This window comes from Staurois parvus, unplaced genomic scaffold (genome assembly GCF_062004578.1).
Source record: "Staurois parvus isolate SC_StPar_1 unplaced genomic scaffold, SC_StPar_1.0 ptg000009l, whole genome shotgun sequence".
In the NCBI taxonomy this organism is placed as follows: domain Eukaryota; kingdom Metazoa; phylum Chordata; class Amphibia; order Anura; family Ranidae; genus Staurois; species Staurois parvus.
In genome coordinates, this window is record NW_028317805.1 from 3869231 (window position 1) to 3888079 (window position 18849).

General features: G+C 41.9%; 1 protein-coding gene across 4 annotated transcripts in view; it reads right to left on the reverse strand.

Moving 5' to 3' along the window:
* Positions 1–2709: 2709 nt before the first annotated feature.
* JAKMIP3 (Janus kinase and microtubule interacting protein 3) overlaps positions 2710–18849 on the reverse strand; it is a 185258-nt gene continuing 169118 nt past the window's right edge. For all 4 annotated transcript variants that reach the window (XM_089669254.1, XM_089669263.1, XM_089669244.1 and 1 more), the window contains one exon: positions 2710–15557. The gene's annotated coding sequence lies outside the window, so the exon portion shown is untranslated. The remainder of the gene's footprint in view (positions 15558–18849) is intronic.

Consider the following 18849-nt stretch of genomic DNA (forward strand, 5'->3'; position numbering starts at 1 on the left):
ATCAGAGCCTTTCTGCACATCTGTGTCACTATCCGAACCTTTCTGTTCATCTGTGTCCCCAGCAGAGCCTTCCAGCACATCCGTGTCCCCATAAGAGCCTTTCTGTACATCTGTGTCCCCATCAGAGCCTTTATGCACATTTCTGTCACCATCAGGGCCTTTGCATACATCTGTGTCCCCATCAGAGCCTCCCAGCACATCTGTGTCCCCATATGAGCCTTTCTGTACATTTGTGTCCCCATCAGAGCCTTTCTTCACAGCTATGTCACCATCAGAGCTTTTCTGTTCATCTGTGTCCCCATCAGAGCCTCCCAGCACATCTGTGTCCCCATAACAGCCTTTATGTACATATGTGTCCCCATCAGAGCCTTTTTTCACAGCTGTGTCACCATCAGAGCCTTTCTGTTCATCTTTGTTCCCATCAGAGCCTCCCAGCACATCTGTGTCCTCATCAGAGCCTTTATGTACATCTGTGTCCCCATCAGAGTCTTTATGCACAGCTGTGCCCTTATCAGAGCCTTTCTGTACATCTGTGTCCCCTTCAGAGTCTCCCCCACATCTGTGTCCCCATCAGAGTCTCCCCCACATTTGGGTCCCCATCAGAGTCTCCCCCACATTTGGGTCCCCATCAGAGTCTCCTCTATATCTGTGTGCCCATCAGAGTCTCCCTTACATCTGTGTGCCCATCAATCTTCCTGTATATGTGTGCCCCCAGCACCTTTATTGCCAGCACATTGCCCCTTACATTACTGTCTTTTTAAACCTGTCTGGTGTACCTCAGTAATAGCATAGTATAGGTCTCCTGCACCTCCTGACACCCACTACGCTGCTACACAAGCAGGCTGTTTCTAGAAAGAATACAGACATTAGGGTGGGAGCCAGGAGGTGCTGTGCTGATGAAGTAATTGGTTGCTAGGACACCAGCAGGCCTAGCAACCAACTCCACAGAGAAGCACGGGAGGGGTGGGCTTTGAAGGTGGCTTGAATAGACTTGCCCTAAATGCTGCCAACAGGTGCTGGGTTAGCAAATGCAAGCAGTACTAACTCAGTGGTAGTGCATGTGAATCTGAGTGAGCTGCAGGACAGAGCAAATGTATGAGCATTGGGTTTTGGGCTTTGTCCTCTGTCTGGGGTGTGAGCTCAGGGCTTCACTCTCTGTAGGGAGGTTTTGAAGCATGGGCTTCTTCACTCTGTGTCTGGAGCATTGGGTTTAAGGCTCTGTTCTCTATCTGGAGCATTGAGCTCAGGGCTATACTCTGACTCTGGAGCATTGAACTAAGGGTTCTATTTTGTGTCTGGAATGTTGAATTTACATCTCTACTGTTTGTCTGAAGCATTGAGCCCAGAACTCTAGTCTTGTGTCTGCAGCATTGGGTTTAGTGCTCTGCTTTCTGTCTAAAACATTGAGCTCAGGGCCCCACTCTGTCTGGAACCTCGAGTTTAGGTATCTGCTCTCTGGAGTATTGAGGTCAGGGTACTGCTCTCTGTCTGGAGTATTGAGCTCAGGGCTCCACTCTCTGTCTGGAACATTGAACATTGGTTTCTACTCTGAGTCATTAAGCTCAGGGTTCCACTATCTGTATGGAACATTGAGTGTAGGGGTCTGCACCCTGTCTGGAGTATTGAGCTCAGGGCTCTACTCTCTGTCTGGAACATTGAACATAGGTTTCTACTCTGAATCATTGAGCTCAGGGTTCCACTATCTTCTGGAACATTGAGTGTAGGGGTCTGCACTCTGTCTGGAGTATTGAGCTCAGGACTCTGCTGTCTGCCTGAAGCACTTAACTCAGGGCTTTGTCCTCTGTCATGGTTCCACTCTCTGTTTAGAGCAGAGGTCTTCAAACGTTTTAAGCAGAGGGCCAGTTTACTGTCCTTCAGGCTTTAGGGGGGACAGACTGTGGCCAGTGAGTGTAGAAAATGCCCCAGCTTCAGTTGGAGTAAAGAATGCCCCATCATTAGTTTTGATGGGAGGAATAGTGCCCCATTGATGGTATATGTGGGAAGAATAGTGGCCCATCAATAGTGTCAGTGTTAAGAGTAGTGCCCCGTTATTGGTATCCATAGAAAGGAATAGTGCCCTATCATTGGTGCCAGTGGAAGGAATAGTATTCCATTGTTGGTATCAGTGGGAGGAATGATACCCCATTATTTGTATTAGTAGGAAGAATAGTGCCCCATTGTTGATATACGTGGCAGGGATAGTGTCCCATCATTTTTATTAGTATAGGAATAGTGTCCCTTTGTTTGTGTCAGAGGGAAGAACAATTCCCCATCCTTGGTATCGGTAGGAGGAATAATGCCCCATCAATGGTTTCAGTGTTAAAAGGAGTGCCTTATCATTGGTATCCATGGGAGAATCAGAACAGTAAACAGCACAGTAGTGACATGACCAAATCTTCTGAGACTAGCAGTCAGAGCTGCAGTACCCTATATCTCACACTGCAGTTATATAGCGTAGAGGTTGTAGGCAGAGGAGTGTCTAGGTAAACTCACAGTGCAGTGCTATTTTCAGGAAGAATTTTCAGCTGTTCCTCATCTAAAGCCCTGGCTCTACCAACATGGTTGCCTCCACACTCCACAGAGCTACATAGTATAAGTTAGTAATTGGGAAAGATCACCTGCAGAGAGCCCACAGGCAACTGGTGACTATTCTTTTGCCCTTGAACCTCGAAAAGGTTGTTAATACAGTCAGAATAAATGATTGAGACATTTTGAACTTGAACCTTTTTATTAAAAATTCAACAATAAATTAGATACTTTACAAATAAATATAAATTATTTAATATATATCTATATATAGATATTTATCATATTACATTACAAAAATATCTTTAAAACTTTTAACCGGCAAACAGAACAAAAAATGTCCTTTCAAATACCTAAAGTTAACCATTTTTGCACTATAACAAACATGACAGTCTAAATATATGGTTATCCAGACAGCACAGAGTAAGGGCACCTTTGCCATGTAATAAATACTATTTGTACATGATTTACAGTGGATATTGTACAGCAGATACATTGGTTACAAAAGGTAAATACATGAATACATTATTCCACCTTCACAATTCCCTGAGTCTAAACTAAACCCAATACTGTGCTAAAACACACTAGCATAGTTAAGGTACTGATGGTGTGACTGCTGTAGGGACCCTTTGGACATCACAAACTACCCCCAAGTAAATATAATCTGTACTGTTACTACAAGAGTTTAGTTTACAAGCTGTGTAAGGCACTCAGGGGTGACCAAAGGCTACAAACAGATAATCAAAGAGTAAAACGTACACTAGCAGCCACAATACAGAAAGAACCAGAACACGGTGTGTGTATCCATGGTACTTTGGGGCTGATCTACACAAACATGGAAAAAGGGAGTTTGTGGCCCAAAACAACCAATCAGAAGACAACTTTTCCAGTGAATTTAATCAAGTCTATAAAACAAATTTATAACTAAAAAGGGTTTTCTGGGCAGATGCCTAAGATTTTTGAAACATGATTTTGACATACTGTAAAATCCTTTTTTTGGAATTCATTAAGGGACACAGGGAGAAGTATTTTTTGTGAGACAACAGGGTTACACTGCTGCTTAGAGGAGAATGGACAATGGTAGATATAGCTGTTAGTCAGCCAAGTATAACCCCTCCCAATTGTATTGTAAAGAAAGAGGGTGAAAAAAATCATGTTTTCTTTATCATGTATTAAAAAATATTTGGAGAAATTTTTTTGAGACAACTAGGATGTCCAAAACAGTCTAACTGAGGGGTAGGCAACATAACAAACGACACACTAACAGGCCTGCAAAAATACACAATAGCACTGGGTGCTTAAAAAGCTGCCTGAAGGACCTTACTTCTGAAGCTGGTGATCCAAAGAGGCCTGAACACCTAGTAAAACTTAGACAACTTGCGAACAGAAGACCGGGTGGCAGCCTTGCAATCTGAACAGATGCATTATGCCAAAAAGCTCAAGAGGTATATACTGATCTAGAAGAGTATGCCATGACAAGAAAAGGTGGAATCTTATCCTTAAGGCATTATGATAGGAATGCCCTTAGGAATGACAAAGAAGGGGTTAGTCATTCTAAAGAAGACATTGCTAAAGTTTGAACAGCAAGTACAATATTCAAACAATGTCCCTTGGATGTATCGCAACAGGACACAGGGATGGAAGTGCAATTTCTTGCGTGGCAAGGATAAGGGAGATATCACCCTAGGGCAGGGGTGGGCAAACTGTGGCCCTCCAGCTGTTGTGGAAGTACAAGTCCCATCATGCCTCTGCCACTGGGAGTCATGATGCAACTGTCAGTCTTTCAATGCCTCATGGGACATGTAGTTCCACGACAGCTGGAGGGCCGCAGTTGCCCACCAATGCCCTAGGGAGAAAGAAGGCACTAGGACTCAAGACAACATTGTCACATTGTCCTAGTGGAGGGCACAAAGGGAGAGACAATATATGAAAAACTGAACTTGCTGAGGCTGGTACTGGACTGATCAGTACAAAGAAGGAGGCCTAAATACATTAAATGATGAGTTGGTTCCAGCGCTAACATCTGGAAACAATGCAAAAGATTGCTGGACATTGACTTACAGAGTCAGTGTTGGTTGTTCCCTCAAAAGGAAGTTGTTCAGGTATCCCAATATGGGATTGCTCTGTGAACAAAGCAAGGTTAGCACAGGGGTTAGCACCTTGGAGAAAGTGCTGTTGACAGGCCAAAGGGAAGTTCATCAAACTGGTAGTGTTGCATGCCCTTAGCACAACGCAGGTAGTGTTGATACAGTGGGAATATGGGAACACGCAAATAGGTATTAACATCCCCAGAGACTAGAATGTCTCCTGGATGGAGAGAAAAATTACTTTCTTAATAGATTTCATGTGAACTTTTGGCACTTGGATGAAGACACTGACAGGTTTTAGATATTGGACAAATGCAGACTGTTTCTCAGGAATGCTGAACAGGTTTTAGTAGAAGCCTAGAAACCTTTCCTTTCTCTGAACATTGTCAAATGAGTCGTGCCAGAGGGTCTGTTAGATGTTTACAGACTTTTCAGGTTGATAACATGAATTGAGGCAGAGGCAGGGGCTCTTACTGAGAGGAGGACTTGCGTGCATGTTTGGAAGATTTGGGAGTCCTGGACCTGAACTTAGACAAAGAGGTCTTGGAGAAACTAAGGGAACTAATCCTAGCTGTTTAGGAAGGTGGCATTGCAGCCTGAGGCTTCCATTGAGGGGTACTGCAATTAAGCAAACCACATGCCTTTGCAAAACAGTTAAATATGAAGTATTAGTAATTCAACATTTGATGGCAGTGAGATGGTGGAGTATTTATTACTAATAGTTGGAGACAATGAGCAAGAGAGGAACCCCCTTGGGCATAATGCTTCCCCATCTATTGTCATATTACAACAATACAGTATGTTGAAGTGTAGTTGTCAGATTTTATTTTGTAACCTGCACTGGAATAATTACAGCTAGATCTGATTGGTTGCTTTGGGAAACACTTCAACTTCCTTTAGATCCTGTTTTAACAATGAGGTGCATTGTGTGTACCTTTAGGGTTAGCCGTGGACGGCGTACCTCAAGTTAAGTTTAGTTCAGACAGAAATGATGACATCTGCGTTCACATTGAATGGAAATGAGAAACATTCATGTGAATGTTGGTTGTAATATAGCAAGTATTCATGGTTATTTGTACCAATACATAAGATGCAACACAATAACTGGAGAAATATAAAGAGGCATATGCAATTCTTCATGCAGAGATTGCTCAACATCAGTGCAACCAGAAGATATGGTGAAGAAATGGTGTGGGACAGGAGTGGTCATGGAGGGACAGCTGCAGATGAATTATCAAGGACATGCAGTAGAAGTGGAAGAGTAAAGGAAAAAGAAGAAGGGGCGAGGCATATTAAAGCCTGACTGGCGTGTTGCATCTTTTTCGCTTTAAAGCTTGTAACTGACTTTTGCTTTGAAATGCCTTAAAAGATACAGTATATAAAGCCAAAGCCATTTATTTTGTCTTGGATAGAGTATGGGATCCCTCTTGTTATGCAAGCTAACCTTGCATGACCTTAAAGTCTTGGTAAAGGGTGGAAGCTTGAGTTGGGTTTTAGGAAATACCTGCCATGTATCTGTGCTGTCTTCATAAGGATCCCAGTGAGCTCCTCAGCCAATGCTCTTTACAGTCAAAGCCAGATTGGCTATAACTCATCTGAAATGATGATAGATCAGGTCAGCCCAAGACTCACCGGAAGCAACTCTTTGTTGGTGAAACTATCCTAAGGATAATTGGAGCTGTCCCTGCAAGGGTTAAATGCTTGTTTAGGTCTAGGAATCAAGGAAAAACAGTTTTACTTACCTGATCCTCCACTCACACAAGTTCCTCCACACTGGAAACCTGACCCTGCAGCCTCTTCTCCCCTATGCTCCAGCAGTTGGATGTCCTCTGATGTCATCAAGCCTGAAGCAGGACCCATAGACCTACTTTTAACATTGGGAAGCTAAGAAACAGGACACTGCTGGAGCATGGGGGAGTTTCTGCCCTAGCATATATGCCTTTGGTTGCCCATTCATGGGTTAGACCAGTGGTCTCCAAACTGTAGCCTTCATGCCAGATGTGGCCTTTTGCTTGACTTTGTCTGCCCTTGGGGCACTCCCACTAGTACAAGGCACTATTCCTCCAACTGACACTATTAATGAGGCACCATTCCTCCCACTGACACCAACAATAAAGTATAATTCCTCCCACTGACACTAATGATGGGGAACTATTCCTTTCACTGATAACATTGAAGGGGCACTATTTTGTCCACTGACACCAATGATAGGGGCACTATTCCTCCCACTGACACCAATGATAGGGGTACTATTCCTCCCACTGACACCACTGATAGGGGCTCTATTACTCCCACTGATACCACTGATGGGGCACTATTCCTTCCACTGACACCAATGATAGGGGCACTATTCCTTCCACTGACATCAATGATAGGGGTGCAATTCCTCCCAATGACACCATTGATAGGGGCTCTATTCCTCTCACTGATACCAATAATGGGGCACTATTCCTCATCCTACCAACCACAATATTATGTAATTTTTTTTACTCCCACTGGCCACCAAGCCTTAGGAATTACTTACTCCCACTGACACTGGGGCATTTTTTACTCCCACTGGCCAACAGTCCAGTACTCCTAAAGTCTAAAGGACAGTAATCAGGCTCTTTGTTTAGAAAGTTTGGAGACCCCTGAGTTAGACTATGAAAACAGAGGATGGTAGTACAATGTCTCACTGACATATTTCGTTTATTTTAATTGGGCTTTACAGGATAGTCAGAAGGTACAGTTGATTAGTACCTGATTGACAGTAGGGAGAGAGAATAGTAAATAACAGAAAGAAGAATCATAAAAGAATGAAAGACACCCATGAGGCAATGGCACAGAATGAGGAAAAAAATGCCTAGACATGAAAAAATCCAACCTTAACCAATAAACAAATAAATGCATTCATGAGTAAGCATACATATAGATCATGCATTAGACCTTTAACAGTGTGTTCTTGATAAAGAATTACATATTCATTTTGTACTTCAAACATTTAATTTGGACAAGTGGCAGTAAATACTTCAGAACTAATTAATACTGATAATGTTATATAATAAAGAATATAACACTTTGCTTCCATATAGAGACACAGAGAGTGTCCTGTAACTGACACTCTGTGAGGATCATGGCATAAAGACACTCATGGAGGTCTGGCTGCATGGCAAAGTTTGGTTGGACCAACTGCGATGGGGACAGCTCAGACTCTTTGATGGAAGGATGAAAAATGGTTTGGGCAGGAATTCTTTTCTCTGAGTCATCAATCACAGGGTTTTCTGTCCTTTTGAAGTTTGTGATATAAAGTCAATGAAAGTAAGTGGCCAAACCCAAGCAGCTCCCAGCATTCATTTATAGTACCTTTATGGACCAGCCACATCTCTGTCACAGCACTGTCACCCTCTATATCAATAATGTAATAGATCATGAACAGTTATGGAGAGGTGCCTCTCTCTGACACTTATTGATAGATGTGCATTACCCCTGTGTAGATTGCATGTTTACCATCCTATCACACAGCACTGCAAAATATACCAGAGATTTATAAATTTATGTTCATTTCAATCAGCCCAAATTTGGTCCAAGTCAGTCAAATTTCAACCCAGTATTTCCAGCTATCTGACCTTTGTTATTCATACCTACCATAAAGGAAATACAAGACCTACCATTTCCTATTTCCCTCTGGAGATTCTAGTTGGCTGGCTGCCTCTGAATTCAATATTTTGGGTTATAGACCACAGCAAATTCATTTAGAAAGATTTTTTTGCATCCTTGGTCTATGTCAGTGACTCAAGGAATTGAAACTAGAGGATTAGAATGGCAGCCAAGCTAAGAGCATTTTCAAAAGGAGAGGACAGCAATGGCGCCATTTGTACTGCTCTCATTGCATCAGCTCTCAATTCTCACCAAGTCTTGCGCTGCTGTTCTTCTACCATTGAGTTACCTGACTCTTATTTTCCAAGTGCAGCCCACTACCAGCTTATACTAGACACCAATTTTATCACTTTGAACTGGGGAAGTAGCAATTTAAAGCCATGAAACACGTTGTATTCAGTGAAATAAAGTCATTGGATGTTTTTCCAAAGCAGTCTGTTTGTGCCTATTCTTTGAACAACCGCATCAGGCGCCTCTGCCAAGCAAACTACTCAATGCCATTTTTGTGCTGATTCTTTCTACCACTCCATTCACCCCGCTGAGAACCCCCACAGAGCACCCAGGATGGGAATGCTGGAAGCAGGTTTTCTCCACCTGCGTGCTCCCCCCCAGATGGGTGACCACAGCCCCAACAATTGTAATTTAATTTTGACCTTTTTTCCTATTATTGTGGAAGCACTGTATCCTTGTCTCTGAAATAATCTACTACACTATAAGGGTTCTTCCGCCTCCCTCCCTTTTCTTTTTTTAGTGGAAACTCTGAGCTTTACCAGAAACCCTTGGCCAGCTCCTCAGGATCCTTCAGTCTGCGGTCTGCCACCACACCTTACTTGGCTCTTATACACAATTCACAAGAGATCAATGTCTTCTCCTGAAATGACCATTAAAAGTTCAAAACATGCTGTGGGATGCAAAGTAACTCTTGGAAGGTGCCACTACTAATGCAAGTCTACTGCAAACCTGTGAAACTTATATATATATATATATATATATATACATAGGTACAGTATATATAGTGTGTTTGTATATATACACATATATACATATATATATATATATAAAATTAGAGACATGTTTGGTGATAACAATAACTCAAATGATCATAGATCTAAAGTTAGCTTAAGTTGCATAAAATTTGTGCCTCTTCCTGTTGAAGTTAAGCTTGGTGCCTCCCAGAGCCCTCCATTGATCAAGAAGACCAATTATGACATCAAAGGACCAAGGGGGTTTGGCCAAGCATGACTTGCCAGAAAAAGTGAAGATTTGCCTATAATATCAGCTGCCCATAATTCTAAATCTGCTGAATGTTTGGATATAATTGATAACCTATGTGAGTGGGCCCGCTAGGAAGCTGTCACCTACACAGGTCAATCCTCTGCGACCAGGGCCTGTACAGGTGACAGCTTCCTAGTGGGCTCACACATGTGGGTTCAGATCCTATTCTGATAATGCCCAACCTCATCACTACCTGTGAGCATAGATTAGTAATAATACATTACCTGGGCTTGTGCTATTAGGGTCATATTGGAATGCTGCATTGAACAAAGTTTACACTTCACATTGTGAGCTCTGTTCTATACAGCAGTGAAAACCAGCCACCAGCCAACAGTAAAGAAGACGAAGCAGCTTGACTTACTAAACTTTTCTTGGAATTAATGCTGGAATTTTTTAAGGCCTCTTTTACACCTCTCCATTGTGGTGAGTTGCGTTGAGGCAGCCCTTTCATTTGAATGGGCAATGAAAGCACCAGAACAGACAAAAACCCTTCACCTGCATCTCTTTTTCTAAAATACCACACCACATTGCACAGTAATGCATCATTGTGTGTTTTGCTGCAACACAAGTATATTGCCTTAGTTCCTTGGGGTGACACTAAAAACATGAATGTCACTGCAGCACACTAAGGTATATACTGTGTGTTGCCACTGATGTTGTAAAGAGCGCATTACCGCAATGAAAAAATGTGAAGTCAGCTTTTTAAGAGCTCTTTCACATTTGCGGAGGCTTGCAGTGTCCTTTGAAGAGCAATCCGCATTTTGATTCTTTTTTTCAGAGTGCATTTGACAGGTGGTGGGGAGGCATTATATTGCTTCCTTCCTGCCTGATTTAAAGAATACGTAAATCCAACATTTCATATTCCTGATATGTGACTGCTATACTATGTACTTGTATGAAAAAGTATCCTGTTTTCTTTGTATTGCTTCCTTTATGTGAAATCCCTGGTGTTCCTGCCAGTCCCACTGCTTTCCTATTAAAAAGTGACCACACTAAGCAGGAGAATACACCGTTGTCAGTTCTCTAGCAATGTTAGTAACTCAGTGGGTTCTCCTCCAATGATCAGATTTGTCCAGACCCCCCCCCCCAGCACAGCCATTCACTGAGAAGATCAGTGTATTGATGTTTCTCCTCCCCTTGCTCTATATGCATCTGAGAACAGGGGGCATGTTATCAAAATATATTTTTATAATCTTTTTTTAAATCTATACACAAATGTTTTGCCTTTCATTTCTATTTTAAACTGAATGAATTGTTTTACAAGGTGAGGGTTTACATATACTTTAACCATTTAATGCCAGACTACCAAGCCTCAATTGCACATGGTTGTGACATGGTCCTTTTGAACTCAATGGGCAAATTTGACAAGCAGTTTCGCTTGTCAGACTTGGCAAAGCATTTTAGCTGTGTACAACCCTGTCCAGCTGCAATGTGACAGTTCAGGAGCAGCCACCTGATTTTATCATCCCTCAGCTGCCTGTCTGAAAGAGCCATTTAATGCCGGCCATAGATGAGTCTAAAATCGGCCAATTTTTCGGCCGAAAAAAAAATCGGACGATTTTCGCACTGTTAGTGGGTTAATTGGTCAGCCGTTTTTTGGTTTTTTTGCACAGTTTTTTTATCGGTCATGTTGTAAAATTCACGGCCGATTCTTTACGATCAGCCGTTTTTTCCCGGCAATAATGGGCAAATCAGTTTTACCGATAAAAAATCCGTGCATGAGCCATCACCTGCAAGGGATAGAAGTTATGGGGTGAACTTTCTGATTTTGTCGGCCAAACGAACGACCCATTTTTTTTTTTTTTCGAAAAATCGGCCAATGTTCGACCCGTCTATGGCCTGCATTAGTCTTTGTAAAGGGTGGAAGCTTGAGTTGGGTTTTAGAATATGCCTGCCATGTATCTGTGCTGTCTTCAGAAGTACCCCAGTGAGTTCCTAAGCCAATGGTATTTACATTCACAGCCTGATTGGCTATAACCCTAGGTTCACACCTATGCAGGTGCTTGATGCATTTCTGCATTGCATTTTTACACTTGCGTTTTTGCTGCGTTTGTGACGTGTGTTGCATTTTTTTAATTTTTTTTTATTTTCCTTGTTACTAGGCAGATTCAAAACCAAAAATACATTAAAAACGCATAAAACAAGCAGCAAAAACGCAATATATGCTTTTCTGCAGCATTCCCATTGAAGTCTATAGAACCAAAAATGCAACGTTTGGCGTTAAAAAAAGTCCCTGACCCTTTCCAAAAAACGCACTGGGTGAAAACACGGAGATGTAAGCATGTCCCATAGGAAATCATGTTAAATGGACTGTACTGCATTTCTGCAAAAACACTTAGGTGCAAACCTAGGGTAACTCATCTTGAAAATTTTGAATGATCTGTCACAGTATAATAGGTCTGTTTTAAATCATAATGAGTGCTGATAGAGCAGGTCATCCCAAGACTCACTTTGCCTTTAGAAAGGGTGGAAGCAGTCTTTTGTTGGAGAAACAATCCTAATTTAAGATTTCTGTTACGGATCTGTCCAAGTGAAATGCCTTTGAAAGCGCACCTGTACAGGATGAGAGTGGACATCCTTTGATCATGGCCACAATTATGTCACACTGGTGTAGCCTACTCAGGTGTCTAACATTGAGCACAGGTTAAGCATGATTACATTTTAGGGATTTAACCCAGCAGATTCAATTAGATAATTACTTTCTTGTATGAATGAGAAATAAAAACTTTTTTGTTAGTTTCTGTATAGTAAAAACTGGTTATTATATGTACACCTGACTTCAGGATGTCTGTGATTTTCATTTATTACTGTGACATTGTATACGGTTAAAGAAGAATTATCTCTGTGTACTGATGAATGGACTGTACTAAAGGTTAAAGGATAAGTTCACCTTTTAGAAAAAAAATAAAAAATGCACATTTTTTTGCTGGGAATTTTTTCTGCAGGATCCTGTAAACCATTGCACCAGTGATCAGCAGATCATTGGTGCCATGAAGGTCTCCGGCAGATCTGTTAGTATATCTGCTTGCCCGTATGGGATGTACAAGCAAGCAGATATACTGACAGGAAGAATGAAAGAACTACTACAGAGCTGTGGTAGTTCATTGAGGACTACAAGCTGGCAGCCGCTAAGGCTGCCAGAACTTGTAGTCTCTCATTCACAGATGACTGCGAATCAGTGATATGGCCAAGTGGGCGGAGCCCCTCACAGCCATGTTTTTTTAAAATTTGACAGCTAGCAAGGAGGAGAAGATTTCCCACTAGCTGTCAAAGCGGAGATGGGGGGAAGTGGGGACATGTTACATGTTACACCCTGAATATGGGTTACATTACGAAAGGTGAATTTATCCTTCAACAAGCAGCTGCCAACAAGTGTTTGCAACCACAGTAGGCTGATAGGGGATGTGGCAACTGCTGAATTACATGACCTTTTGAGCAATATTTGGTTATGTCCTTGATGGTGAAAAAAATGTAAAGTGTCACAAAAATGGTTTTCTTACAGTCCAGAAAGTACTTTTTTTCTTCTTTTTTTTTTACAAACTGGACAAAAATGTCTATATATATAATATTTTTGTAGCTCTCTGTATCTTGCGTACACTTACATACCCTTACCAATTTCAGGTAGTTCTTATTTGTGCCACTTTAGAAATGTATCATTATGGCAAACTCAAAAAGAATTACCAGTTCGCAGATAACTTGGCGGTAATTGGGACCAGGGATGATCTTGAACGTGTTCAAACAAGTCTGAACTTGCTTAAGCTATCCCACCTGGAAGCTGTCAAAGCTAACAGCCAATCAAACACATCTCTTGTACACCTGTCGCTCCAGGGCGGGGAATGCCTCTGCTGTTTATGATTGGTTATTGGCTTTGACAGCTTCCTAGCGGGATAGCTCAGGAATTTTTGGACTCATGTCTAAACATTTTTGAGCTCATCCTTAATTAATACCAACCCTAAGTTGGCCTACAGGAATATGCCAGTGCTCAGAATGGGGCAAGGTTGGGTTGGGACACACAACAGCTTTCTGCTTAGGGCTCATAGGTTGCTAGGACACAGAGGGCTGCAGGAGCCCTAGCAACCAATAATGCATTCCTGGCCCCATTAAGTTGCGGGCCAGATTTCCCAGCCGACAGCTGTAAACAAATAGCCTTCACCAATATTTAACATCCTTACCCAAATATTGGAGATGAGCTCAGGGGTGTACAGATCCTAGCCTAAAACCAACTCATCGAGCCCTCCAGGAAACTGTCACCTGAACTGGGTCAATCATCTGCAGATGGAGCATTCCAGTGGGTGTGTATACATGAGACTGTGAAGAAAGGAAGACCTTGGCTGCTTATGAATGGCCTAGTTACAGTGACAGCTTCCTGGCAGGCTTGATGAGCAGGGTTTAGGCTAGGATCCGAACATACCTGATCTCACCCCCACCATTTGGTCAATGATGGCAATCTCTTGGCTGACAGCTGAACAGCTCAGGGATTCGTCATTATTACTAGGACACTATCAGCTGGACAGCAACCTAGCAACTAAGCATTTTGTGCGACTAAACATTCACTCAGGATGGAGTGTCCAGCATAGGCACTTTGGACACCATAACCTATTGCTCTCTTTTAATAAATTCATGTAACTGTTTCTGACATATACATTAATCTGTCATATGCACTGACAGATTAATGTTGAGTGGAGGCATGACACAATTCTAAAGAGTGTCTATGATACTCTTTCTGAATTCCAATGCCTGTGTTTTTGCCATATATAGATAGGTCATTCCTCATGATCTAGTTCTCCAGATGATCATTGCACACTATGTAGGAAAAAGTTCTGGTAGATGTGTTTCAGGTACAGCCTATAGAAAAACAAATAGCCAGTATATTTGTCTATGTGCAGCTAGCTGCAGCAGAATTCTGCAATACAGTGTTGACATTGAGCATCTATAGCTTTGTTTGACTTTTATCAACTCCAGAAGTCCCTCACTGATATTCTTGCCTGCATAAACAGGGGGTCAGCCAGCGATCTCAGACAACAGATTTTGGTCCAATGATGGACATTTCTACTTGATGTTTAGTGCAAATGTACACAGCTGCTGGGAAGTGACCTTCAGCATTTAATATAGGAATACAAGTTTAACTGTGAACTGGACTTTACCCAATACATCTGCAGTATGTCAAGCTACAAATTATACATGGAAAAGACCGGCAGCACAGCTTATTAGCAGGAAATGCAGGCAGGCTACTCCTGAATTCTGGCAGTGTCAGTGCTGTGCAGCGATGGAATCACAGTGCTTCCGATGTAACTCAACATGAAGTGCTGAACAAGCCATTGATTCCAATATGAAGAAGAGAACCGAGTACTCACCAGCCATTAAAGTATATTAGGACCCATCATGGCCAATATTACTGTTGTGCACATATCACTTACCAAGATTTTGAAGGTCCTGTTCACCCAAAATTGATTTTCAGCTATGGATGGACATTGATGTGGTCATTCACCTATCAGTTATCTCTAATGAACTACAGTGATCATTTTCCTGCAGGACTCCTGATCTTTTCTGAGTTCAGTAGAAGAAATTAAAATCTTAACAGTGAGAGTGAGACTATGGCAGGAGGGAGGAGTTCAATCACATTGCCAACACAATGCAGCTGCATTTTTGAGGTTCACCCATGCAGTATGCTGGCTCTCCATGTGAATGACTATAATACGGTAATTCCATTGGCTGCGCACCCGTAATGGGTGAGAAGGGTATGGTGGTGGGTGGATTGGATCTCTGGTAGCAGAGATCTTGCTACCAGAGCAAGAGAAGGACTCAGAATACAGATATTACATACTGCTAGCTTCAAACCAAATCTGAAATATCAATTTTGGGTGGGCTGACACTTCACAAATGACTTCCAAACAGTGCCCAGTGTATAGATTTTAACAAGCCATTAAATACACGGCAGCTGGAACGATTTCTTCAGTGACTGTGATGTTTGACATATAGAATGGAATCAGATGGTTTAATTGAGGTCTGCTCCGGCTTACTGCAGCACTTCGTCTACAAAAGAAGATTGGAAAGAGATCTATTAAAACCTTTAAAAGTATTGAAGTACTTTACAAACGTATGTGACATTCCATTTAATCTCGTAAACAAGATTTTCATAAACTCCTAAGATAAATAGCATGGATTGAAAAAGATATCTACATGGAGCAATGCTTATAGCAAGTACAGAGAAGTTATAGTATAGAAAAGAGAGGGAAAGATAAACTTGTAAATCTAAAAGGTTAAAATGCTTTTAGCAAAAATATTACATATTCAGATTGTACAATTCAACAAGGATATCCTCATTAGGAGTTTAAAATCAAGCTTTACTGATTAATAACATAATCTTATATAGAAACCCAAGGCAAACATTATCGTATATAAAGTAGCAATATAATATATACAGCACAGTACTGCGCAAACGTTATAGGCAGGAGTGAAGAAATGCTGTTAAAGTAACACTGCTTTCAAAAATATATATTTCAATTGTTTATTTTTCATCAGTTTACAAAATGCAAAGTGAGCAAACAGAAGAAAATATATAATGTTTGGGTGTTTAAGTATCTTGTTGCACAAAAATGAAGATTTTTACTTGTGCAAAAAGTTGCTCTAAGAAAGAAACAGGCAACGTTGAGGATCATAGACACAGTTATCGGCCTAGGAATCTTAATGCAGCAGATGAAAGACACATCATGCTTACTTCCATTCCACATCAGAAAATGTCCAGCAGTGCCATCAGCACAGAACTGGTGGAAACCAGTGGGACCCAGGTACACCCATCTACTGTCCAGACAAATCTGGCCAGAAGTGGTCTTCATGGAAGATTGCAATGAAAAAGCTTTATCTCTGAGTTGGAACAAGGCTAAGAAACTCAAATATGCATGAAAACATAGGAACTGGGATGCAGAAAAATGGCAGTAGCTGCTCTTGACTCAAGAGTCAAAATTTTCAATATTTGGCTGTAGCAGGAGGCAGTTTGTTGGCGAAGGGCTAGAAAGCAGTACAATAATGAGTGTCTGCAGGCAACAGTGAAGCATGATGGAGATTCCTTGCACGTTTGGGGCTGCATTTCTGCAAATGGAGTTGGAGATTTTGTGTGAATCAATGGTGTCCTCAATGCTGGGAAATACAGGCAGATGTTTAACCATCATGCCAGTAGCGGACTGACAACTCATGGGGCCCCCGGGCAATAGGGAATCATGAGGCTCATGTGTCCTTGCCCAAACTCAAAAAAGCCTATGAAAAAGGTACCAGGGGCATCTCATGGGGCCCCCTACTGACCCCCGCTCTCGGGCAGTGCCCGAGTTTCCAAATGGTCAGTCCACTCCTGATCATGCCATACCATCAGGGAGTCCTGTGACTTGCCCTAAATTATTTTTTTTTTTTGCATATATATATATGGAACCCTTCAATGCTCAAGTGGTTAGAAAAGCAGCATCCCCTATGTACTGTCTGACCTCCATTATATTTACACAGTTTCACAGTATTATAAGTATTCTGGTGGAACACAGGCAAGAGTTTCCACAGCTTTGTAAATTAGTGGATAGTACTGAAGTTACCCATGCTTAATTAAAAGTATATCTTAATCCTAAACTCCTTTTAGTTGTGGATAGAGTAAGAAAGTGGTAAAACCCCTGTTTGGGTTTTATTGCTATCTGTGAGGTTCACTTTCACTATTTTTCCTAGTGACTGCTGTTCCTGGTACAAAAATGATGGGAAATCCAGAATTTCAGAACTGTTACAAAAACGGGAGGTGAGGGAAAATCTTCTAGGGGAACAAACGTTTTGGTACACACTTGCTTTGGAGGGATTTCCTCTTACCTCCTGTTGTACCTGTGGGACTGGAAGTAAAGGGAAATTTCTACTACGGGTCAGAGACAGCAAAATAACTTATCATGCACAGGGGCAGACTGACCATTTGGAAACTTGGGCACTGGCTGAGGACCCAGGGTCAGTAGGGGGCCCCATGAGATGCCCGTGGTACCTTTTTCATAGGCTTTTTTGAGTTTGGGCAAGGACACAGGAGCCCCATGATCCCCTATTGCCCGGGGGCCCCATGAGTTGTCAGTCCGCCCCTGATCATGCATTGTTACAAGAATTTTGTGTTGGTGATTAGTTGAGTGAAGTGCAAGATGGGTTGCTGCAAACTTGAACCTACAGGTGAGCAAAATAAAACCAGGGTCCCATTAGTAAAGTGATTATGTTCTAGGTGCTTTTGAAGTGCACTGGAACAGAATGATCACCAAATTGCTACTCGGCAGGGAAGACTAATAGAATTATTGATCCCAGGAAATCCTATAAAATCCCAAGGGTGACATTAGAGATTTCCCTGTTTGTAGAAAAGATATAGGAGTTGAATAGAACATCTGTCTCAGATCTTATGACTCTATGTCAGTGTCCTTTATAACTCAGCTTACGCAAAATTCATCATAGCTGTCATTTTGTGGAATTGATGACAAGTTGCCTGGTTAAAATAATTTAAACCCAATTTGTGTCACTGGAGGAAAACAGTCTCCTTTCCAGTAATAGTAGATCATTATTCTAAAAAGGCTGTTTTTCTTTTACCATGGCATAGCTATTGACCAAGCTGATCTTGCTGTTTTGTCCCAGGTTCTGTTCCTGATTTGGCGCACGACAGCCAAGCACACAGTAGTTTCTTAGTTTCTCAACACAATAACCAGGCATCAAGTATCTGAAGTTTAATGCTGGTAAAACTTGGGTGTAGGGTGAATTTTGGGATACTCCACATTTAATACAAACTGTAACAGAGGGCATTATCTGGCAATATCTAAACTCATTAGGATCTACCTCTTGTGATAAGAAGCAGTGGACACACAGCTCAGAGGACTCCAACTATGAAAGCAGCCCTAAGCCAGCAACTTTGGAGAGTCTCCCCATGGGTTAAGCAACAACAGCACTCTCTCTCTCTCTTTCCAGTACCAGACAGACCCTGTAATGTTAGCCTCCAGGCCAGATAATCAGTAGACTTTCTCCAACTGACTTCAGTGACTTTAAACATAGGGCTCTCAGCTGGGACCTCGAAGAACTCCTGCTGGCTTCAGCTAAGCTGCCCAGAAGGGCTGGGTCTTCTCCTCCAGGACAAGAACATTGCTGTTCCAGACCCCAGACCATTTATACACACCCTAGCCTATTTCTGGTCATTTCCTTGACCAGGGATTGGCTGAGGCTGTATGAATATTCAGCCCAGGGTCTGCCTCTTCCAACAAACCATATCCTGGAACTTACTAGAAGATAGGGGGAGGTAGCATCCAGCAGGACCAAGAACAGCCAAAAGCAATTAAACTCT